We start from the raw sequence: 10375 nt of genomic DNA, 5'->3' as shown, positions 1-10375 counted from the left end.
TTATGTTCCATGCCACATTATTGATGTTATCTACATGTTTTATGCACACTTTATGTCATATTCGTGCATTTTACGGAACTAACCTATTAACAAGATGCCGAAGTGCCGATTCTGTTTTCTGCTGTTTTTGGTTTCAGAAATCCTAGTAAGGAAATATTCTCGGAATTGGACGAAATCAAAGCCCGGGGGCCTATTTTTCCACGAAGCTTCCGGAAGTCCGAAGGAGAGACGAAGAGGGGCCACGAGGGGCCACACCCTAGGCGGCGCGGCCCCCTTGGCCGCGCGGCCCTATGGTGTGGGGCCCCGTGCCGCCTCTTGACCTGCCCTTCCGCCTACAAATAGCCTCCGTGACGAAACCCCCGCACCGAGAGCCACGATACGGAAAACCTTCCAGAGACGCCGCCAACGCCGATCCCATCTCGGGGGATCCAGAGATCGCCTCCGGCACCCTGCCGGAGAGGGGAATCATCTCCCGGAGGACTCTACGCCGCCATGGTCGCCACCGGTGTGATGTGTGAGTAGTCTACCCCTGGACTATGGGTCCATAGCGGTAGCTAGATGGTTGTCTTCTCCCCATTGTGCTATCATTGTCGGATCTTGTGAGCTGCCTAACATGATCAAGATCATCTATCTGTAATTCTATATGTTGCGTTTGTTGGGATCCGATGAATAGAGAATACTTGTTATGTTGATTATCAAAGTTATATCTACGTGTTGTTTATGATCTTGCATGCTTTCCGTTACTAGTAGATGCTCTGGCCAAGTAGATGCTTGTAACTCCAAGAGGGAGTACTTATGCTCGATAGTGGGTTCATGCCCGCATTGACACAGGACGATGTGAGAAAGTTCTAAGGTTGTGTTGTCTTGTTGCCACTAGGGATAAAACATTGATGCTATGTCTAAGGATGTAGTTGTTGATTACATTACGCACCATACTTAATGCAATTGTCTGTTGCTTTGCAACTTAATACTGGAGGGGGTTCGGATGATAACCTGAAGGTGGACTTTTTAGGCATAGATGCAGTTGGATGGCGGTCTATGTACTTTGTCGTAATGCCCAATTAAATCTCACTATACTCATCATGATATGTATGTGCATGGTCATGCCCTCTCTATTTGTCAATTGCCCAACTGTAATTTGTTCACCCAACATGCTGCTTGTCTTATGGGAGAGACACCTCTAGTGAACTGTGGACCCCGGTCCAATTCTCTTTACTGAAATACAATCTACTGCAATACTTGTTCTACTGTTTTCTGCAAACAATCATCTTCCACACAATACGGTTAATCCTTTGTTACAGCAAGCCGGTGAGATTGACAACCTCACTGTTTCGTTGGGGCAAAGTACTTTGGTTGTGTTGTGCAGGTTCCACGTTGGCGCCGGAATCCCTGGTGTTGCGCCGCACTACATCCCGCCGCCATCAACCTTCAACGTGCTTCTTGACTCCTACTGGTCCGATTAAACCTTGGTTTCTTACTGAGGGAAACTTGCCGCTGTGCGCATCACACCTTCCTCTTGGGGTTCCCAACGGACATGCCAACCACACGCATCAATGGTGTCCTATTTAAAGTGAATGCAGCTGTCTCTAATGCATAACTCCAAAATGATAACGGCAAATCAGTAAGAGACATCATAGAACGAACCATATCTAAGAGAGTTCGATTACGATGTTCGGACACACCATTTCGTTGTGGTGTTCCCGGCGGTGTAAACTGTGAAAGTATTCCGCATTTCTTTAAATGAATGCTAAACTCATAACTCAGATATTCGCCTCCGTGATCAGATCGCAGAAATTTAATCTTCTTGTTACGTTGATTTTCTACTTCACTTTGGAATTCCTTAAACTTCTCGAAAGTTTCGGATTTATGTTTCATGAAATAGATATACCCATATCTACTCAGATCATCTGTGAATGTTAGAACATAACGATAACCACCGCGCGAGGCTACACTCATTGGTCCACACACATCGGTATGTATGATTTCCAATAAGTCTGTAGCTCGCTCCATAATACCAGAGAATGGAGTCTTAGTCATTTTTCCCATTAGACATGCTTCGCATCTATCAAGTGACTCAAAGTCAAGTGACTCAAGTAATCCATCGGAATGGAGTTTCTTCATGCGTTTCACTCCAATATGACCAAGACGACAGTGCCACATATAAGTAGAATTATCATTCAATTTAATTCGCTTAGCATCAATGTTATGAACATGTGTATCACTCTATTGAGACTTAATAGAAATAAACCTTCGGGAGTTGTACTAGGGGAAAACCGTGGCTTTGGAGGCCAAAATGAATGATTGGCGGGATCTGGTGACGACCTTGGACCGTGACGTAGCAAGTAAGTGCCGACATACTTTTCTTTTTCTGGCTTCACTTTCATACCGACTTTACTTATGCCAGAATTTCCTCTTTGTTGATTCCAAAGACTTTCCCGCATTCTCAAGACTTGGCTGTTGCAGCCCACGCGGCGAATACTGGAACATAGAGGGCCACCGTACGGCTTTGGCCGCACGAGTCTCCCACATGACAAAATTAGGCAAAATTCTTCCTTTGGCTGCGATCTGGACCTTCAAGAGCCTCCGGCCCAGCGAAGAACCGCCGAACAAGATTGAAGAGATCTGCGCCTGGTTAGATGCGAATGGTGCTTGTCTTAATGAATGGCGGGAATCCGCTGGGCGATCTGGAGCCAACATGGCCTTGAAATTTGTTTGGTCTTGGTATGAGACCCTTGATCTCGATGCCTTGGCAACTATGAGGAGTGGCGCCAAAGTGCTCGTGGACCTGGATGCCCATAAGAAACACATGGATAGGGCTTGCACCATAGCCCAATATGCCTTAGTCCATAAGTGCATCGAGGATCCCTTTACCGAAGCTGACATCGAGGAAGAGGGTGAAGAAAGTGAAGAGGATGACGAAGATTACAACGAAGCCGATGACAACGAGGATGAGGTTGACAATGAGATCGAGGCTGTAGAGCACCCCTCCAAGAAGTTGAAGTCGCCCAAACCGACATCGGAAGATCCGGCGACCAAGAGCACTGCTCCTTAGAGTTCCTCAACCGGCATTCCTGAAGCCGGAAATCCTAAAGCTAGCGCTCCCTAGACTTTCTTGCACAACTCAAAAGACTTCTTCATCAAATCCCCAGAATGCTGGGTGCAGATGGAATATATACTTTCGAGTTCTTTTGGTTAACTTTGCAACTTTTAGCATGCTAAACTTAAATTTGAATAACCCTGGCACCGGTCCCCGAGTTTCATTTTCTTGTTGACTCATTTTCGCAACCTTTGCTCATGTCTACCATTTTAAGGCGTTCGACGTAGGAGTCACTAGGACATTAGGTTAAGCATACAATACTTGAACTTGAGAAAAATATTTAAGTTAGCAGAAAAAACTGGTAGAAAACCGACATATTTGGGGTTAGTCAAAACAACAAATATACCGGACCGCTTGTATTTTATTTTGTTAGTCGTTTTTCGTGTGTCTATAAACCTCTAGATTTTTCTCGCTTGCCATGAAGCCGCGTTGCGAACAACAACTAAGTCGAAGATTGTCCTTTGGCACAAACACACTACTAAACCGATATGGAAAAAATAAGGCGAGCTAGCCGACATACATAAAGGTAAATATACAACATGCAATACGACAAAGGCAGTCCCCGAGTTTCTTTCGGGGTGCCGACATTTTCATTCATAGTTCATATAGAAAGGGTGTAGAAACACCTACTTCATGTCCTCAAGAATAGAAAGGGTGGAGTATAGCTACATTCCATGGACACCTCATCCGACTTTTGTGCTTTGCCTTTTTCGGATCTTGCGCATCTATAAGATAATAAGCATCATTGTGCAGAGCCTTGTTCACTATGAATGGCCCCTCCCATGGAGCTGACAACTTGTGCATGCCTACAGTGTGTTGCACCAGCCGGAGCACCAGATCCCCTTCTCGGAATACTCAAGGGTTCACTTTCCGACTGTGATAGCATCGAAGGTTCTGCTGGTATATTGCTGACCTAGAGAATGCCAGTTCTCTTGCTTCTTCGAGCAAATCGACATCATCTTCTTGGGCCTTTTTGACCTCATCCTCTATGAACAGAGTGACCCGCGGAAAGTTGTGTATTATGTCGGTTGGCAGGACTACTTCTGCCCCATACACCAGGAAGAATGGTTGTAACTAATTGAACAGTTTGGTGTGGTCCTGAAGCTCCACAACACAGCTAGAAGTTCCTCCAACCAGCAACCTGGAGTTCTCTCCAGTGGCTCTATAAGCGGGGCTTGATGCTCGATAACACCAAATCATTTGTTCTTTCCACTTGTCCATTTTCTTCCGGATGCGCGACTGATGCAATGTCATGCTGGATCTTATTTTCTTCAAAAAAACTGAGCAAAAGCTCCTACGACAAAGTTTGTGCTGTTATCAGCTATGATGTTGTGAGGATAGCCATCTCTCAAAATAATGTCCTTCAAGAATGACACAGCCGTGTGACCGTCACACTTGCTGATCGGCTTCACTTCCACCCATTTTGTAAACTTGTCCATCATTACCAAGATATGAGTCATATTTCCTCGAGGCGGCCTGAAAGGTCCGACCATGTCCAGGCACCATATTGCAAACAACCAAGTGATGGGGATTGTCTTCAGGCCCGAAACCGGTGTGTGAATATGCTTGTTGTATCTCTGACAACCGTTGCACTTCCAGACCATGTCTTCAGCTTCTTCAAGTGCACTTAGCCTGTAAAATCCATGCTGGAATGCATTTCCACCAGGGCTCTTGATGATGCATGATGCCCACATTCTCCTTGATGGATATCCAGGAGTATCTCTCGACCTTCTTCCGGCTCCACACAACACTGAAGTACGCCAGTGTCACTTCTTTTGTACATCTCACCATTGATGATGGTGAATACTTTTGCTCTTCTATGGATTCTTCTGGCCAAGACTTCTTCAGTTCACCACTGACAAAATACGACATGATCAACTGTACCCAATTAAGATGGCACAACGTGAACGACGAAGACAGGTTCATCGACCGACATAGGCTCAACCGACATACTTTCGACTGGAATTGACTGCGAAGTCCCCAGGTCAGACGGAGCAGTCCTCGAGTTTCTTTTATTACCAACATCAATGTCCATTTGGACCACATATTCTTTCGGGATAAAGATTGATTCAGATTTCAGGCTTGACTTGATGGACGGCTTCCGAAGATGTTGGAGAGCTATGCCGGTAGGTATTTCTTGCCGGGATGAGCCTAACTTGGACAAAGTACCAGTTGCTTCATTATCTTCCCGAGGTATATGGTGGAACTCACACCCTACAAAGAACCCACTGATCTGCTACACATGCAACCGGTATGATGCCATGTTTGGATCCTTGACATCCCAATCACCGAAACACTGTTGAAGCACCAAATCCGAATCACTGCAACATATGATCCGGCCCAACACTATATTTTTTGTCACCATGAGCCCATGCACAAGTGCTTCATACTCGGCCACATTGTTTGATGCTCTGAAATGGATCTGCTACACTTATTTGAGCTGATCTCGCTTGAGTGAGGTGAGGACTATGCCAGCACCCAAACCCTCTTTGACTTTGTAACGTTTAAAGTGCATCTTCCAGTAGTTGGAATCCAGTGCTGGTGGCTCGTACCACATCTCGGCCCAATCGACAAGAAAATCGGCCAAAGCTTGTGACTTGATTGCATCTCTTGTCTCATAATGTGGTGTGTATGGGGCCAAATTGATTGCCCACTTGGAGATTCTGCCACTGGCATGTTTGTTGTTGATGATTTCCGAGACTGGAGCTGCAAACACCACTTTCATCTCGTGCGCCTCAAAGTAATGTTTGAGCTTCTTGGTGGCCATGTACATGCCATACATCATCTTTTAGTAGCAGGGTTAGTTCCGCTTCGAGGTTGAAAGTACCTCACTCAGATAGTATACCGGTCTAGCTTGGCACCGATTTTCCTTCCTCTTGTCTTTCCACCACTACAACTACACTTCCAACCCCGTTTTTGGATGCAATATAGAGCAACATTGACTCCTTGGGCATCGGCGATGCCAATACCGGTGCAGTATCCTATAAATTCTTCACCTCATGAAAATGCGAATCAGCTTGCGGCGTCCATATGAACTTGCTGGTTTTCTTCAACAACTGGTATAGGGGTAAAGCTTTATCTCCCAACTGACTTACAAACCGACTTAGCAACACCAAGCAACTGATAAACTTTTGCACATCATTGAGAGATTTCGGCATTTCCATTTTTTCAATGGCATAAATTTTTACTAGGTTTGCCTCTATACCCCGGCTTGAAACCAGGAAACCGAGTAACTTCCCTGCCAGCACATCAAATGTACATTTAGCCGGGTTAAGCTTCATCCGGAATTCTCTTAAGTCATCAAGCAATTATGATGCTCTTTTGTTTTTATGATGACGTCATCAACATATACCTGCACATTTTCACCGATTTGAGTGTGTAAGCATTTTTTCATACAACGTTGATACATAGCACCGACATTTCTCAGACCAAAAGTCATGGTGACATAGAAATAAGCCCAGTACGGGGTGATAAATGATGTCTTTATTTGATCCTCCTTGTTCAGGGGTATTTGGTGGAAACCAGAGTATGCATGAAGGAAAGACAACAACTCACACCCAGCAGTGGAATCGATCACCTGATCAACTCGAGGTAATGAGAATGGATCCTTGGGACATGCCTTGTTCAGACGCGTGTAATCAATACACATATGCAAAACTTTAGCAATGTTTGGGTTCTCCTCTTTTTTCTTCTCCACCAGAACCGGGTTTGCCAACCAGTCCGGGTGCAACACTTCCATGATGAAGCCGGTAGCTAGAAGCCGGGCTAGCTCTTCACCAATGATCTTCCTTCTATCTTCAGCAAAGCGGCGCAAGGGCTGCTTTACCGTCTTAGCGTCCTTTTGGGCATGCAGTGAGTGCTCAGCCAACTCACTTGGCACACATAACATGTCTTGAGCATACCATGCAAAGATGCTCAGATTCTCATGGAGGAAGTCGACGAGCGCACTTTCCTATTTCTCGCTCAGTCTGGCACCGATGAGGATGGTGCACTCTGGGCACTCCGGGTAAAGCACAATCGGCTTTGCCTCATTTGACGGCTTGAAAGCCGTCCCACTAAGCAGGTTGCCCATTCCCGACATTCCGAGATGGGCAGACTGTGCCAGTGCAACCACAATGTGCATCCTCTTCTTTTCCTCAGCGATGACCATGGATTCGGCCAAGGAAGACATGACAGAAGCACTATCCATGGAGGTCTTGTAATTCCCGGTTATAGTGACGATCCCATTTGGGCCCGACATCTTCATGTTCAAATATGCAATGTGAGTGGAGGCCATGAACATAGCAAATGCCGGTCTTCCGAGAAGAGCATGGTACGGGCTACCAAGGTCAACTACCTCGAACATAATATTTTCAACCCAACAATTATCCCAGGCGCCAAACAACACATCAACCCGCCCTTTGCCCATGGGAGTACATGAGAGTCCCGACACAATGCCATGTAAAGTTATCCGACTTGGCTCCAGCATGTTCTCGGCAATGTGCCAAGCTTGTGCATCGTATCTCAGTACATGATGCTGATGCTGCTATCGTTGTCAATCAGGACTCGGCTGAACTTCACCTTGATATTGGGACCAAAGAATACCGGATCCATCACCAAGGCATAGCTTCCTGGGTTCGGCATCACCTTCGGATGATCTCTCTGAGACCAACCGATGTATTGCTCTGACCAAAACATGAATCGGGGAATAGCTGGCACACCAACATTGGCATCCATGGCTCGCCGTATTGGCTTTGCCGGTCAGTTGGTTTGGTCACAAAGACCACATAGACTTGATCCGGATCCTCATAAGTATTCCGGGGCCGGTTGATGGGATAAGTCGGCTGAGCTGGTAAGCTCTAGGTGTTTGCTCTAGTGAGTGGGAGTGGAGGGGGAACTTTGTGACATCTTCCTTGCAAACAAGCTACATCCATGAACACTACCGTGTTGTGTTGTTCACCGGCTTGTTCGGGTCGGGAGTGTGTAAACTGCACGGCTGATCGAGCATCATCGGGAAAGTATACTTGGGCCTATCCTTCCACGGCTTCTTGTCTCCACACTGTTTCTTCTAACCACCCCACTGCTGGACACTAGTCTTTTGCCTATGTCTGCTAGCAGCTTTAGGCTGTTTCTTGAGTTTCAACTGCCACATGCCGCGGGCCACACCTTCAATCCGGAAAATCTTCTCTTCTCTTGTTGTTGTTGCTAACCTGGAAATCCTAGCGGTCATTCCGCCGCAGTCCTTCATGAAGCAGATATCTTGGGACCGGATCGGCTGTGAATGTCGGCTGAGTGAGATCACCCAGGGCACAATTATCCGAAATCCGTATTGTCTCCGCCATAGTGAGCGGGATGTCTCTTTGCAGTCTTTGCCACAACATGGATCCATGCCGAGATCAATTGGAAAACCAGCTGATAGCTTTAGCTTCTATCTCTCCAGGAGTTCCTCATTGCACTCACCAGGTTAAATACTCCCGGTCGATCTCATTTTCAAGATGCTGGCACCTAGACAACTACTGAGGTTCATTTTGCCTCTTGTAGGTCTGGTGAAGTTGCTGATGAAGGCTTCTTCAAAGTCAAGCCAATCATCAAGCTTACGGCCAACATAGTGTTCAACCAGATCCGGGATGGAGCCTTGAGGAGTGCATTTTTAGCATGTTTTTGCACCGTTATTTCATAAAGGTATCTCTGAGTAGCAATATAACTTTTGTATTTCACTGCGCTACCACGCCCTTTTATGCATGTCTGCGCAGGATCTCAAAATAATAAGACAATGATGAAATAAAAACTATCATTTTCATGGTATTTTGACGTGATAAAAATCATGTAAGCACTTAATTATGAAACTGGGCGAAAGGGGAATGCGAGGAAAATTTCAGTACGTTTAGCGGGCATCGGTACAGGGGAGCCCGCCTGTACCGTACGTCGTACCAGAAGCATCGCCTCGTCAAATAGTTTCATCTCGCGAAGACGGCAAGGAGATTTGAGACACACAACTTTGAAAAAACACAGAAACACCACCCCTGGACAGATCTGGAGGAGGTACTTTGGATATTACATCATCCAGGCTGCTACGCGGATAATCGGAGAACAAGGCATCATACCCTTCATCATCAACCGTTTCATCTCCATCACCATCACTGATCCCATTCTCCTCCAACCATAGTTGTAATCTTGATTGCTATCGTGGATTTGTATCTGAATTCATACCATACTTTCACCCCATCCATAAGGGTATGATGGTGTTCTTGATTGTTTGCATGTGTAAGGAGTTCCTTTTGTTCTTGGGGAGATGGAGAAACCCTAGCATGAATATGAGATGAATCTAAGATGATCTATGGTTTTAAGTTATTAATGTGTGTTTCTCTCTCTTTATATTATATGTTGTGCACCATGTAATATTTGCCTTAATTATGGTCTCGAGAGTGAACTACCCTTTGAAGTGTGGTAAAGTGAATGACGAGAAGTGACATTACAGTATCGACACTTTAACACACGTAAGAGAGGAATAAAGGGGCACTCACAAGCTCATATCGATAACCATGGGGTAAAACCCTTAATTAGTATAGTCAATATGTGGTTTGCAGAAGGCTAGCCATAGTGGTTATTTACATATGCGATGACCGATGGCTTTCTAGGCGCATCTTGTTATGGAGCTATCTCCACACACAATATGATTAAAAACATATTTTATCTTGATTAACATGAATCCTAATGCTAGAGGTGGATCCAATAATCCCCGAGAACACTTTATCTTATTACGTTTCAACCCATTTCTCCCTACACTTTTTTTACTTATTGCTTTGTTTACTTTCTTGCAACCAATTACAATCGCCCGTTTAAAACACCTTAATTTTGAGATTAAAGAATGATTTATAAGTAGCCTTTATTTTATTGTAGCAAGGGGCATTAAGACCTTAACTAGTAGCTCCTCGTGGTTCGATACTCTTATTTCAAAACTAGCTACAATTGATGTGCATACTTGCAGTTGTCAACCCTCTAGCATCTAGAGCACATATCTCATCGCCCAACGACGATTTCCTCTAGCAACATATACTGCTGTGTCATAATCAATCAGCCAGTCTTCTAGCTTAGTACTGCCATCATATGTTTTTTTGTCTCTGGGCAGCTGAAAGTTGCACATTGCTTCTTCTTTCATGATCCGGGGCCCAAAGCACGCAAGACCGGGTGGAGCTTCAGATTCAAGGATCTTCGACATATAGATTCTGTCGAGGCGATGCAGAGCAACATCAGCCGGCATGTGTATTTGCCCCACTCGGTGACTGAGAGGGTTCTTGT

The sequence above is a fragment of the Lolium perenne genome, chromosome 4, assembly GCF_019359855.2.
Source record: "Lolium perenne isolate Kyuss_39 chromosome 4, Kyuss_2.0, whole genome shotgun sequence".
NCBI lineage: Eukaryota > Viridiplantae > Streptophyta > Magnoliopsida > Poales > Poaceae > Lolium > Lolium perenne.
Note: the sequence above shows the minus strand (reverse complement) of the source record.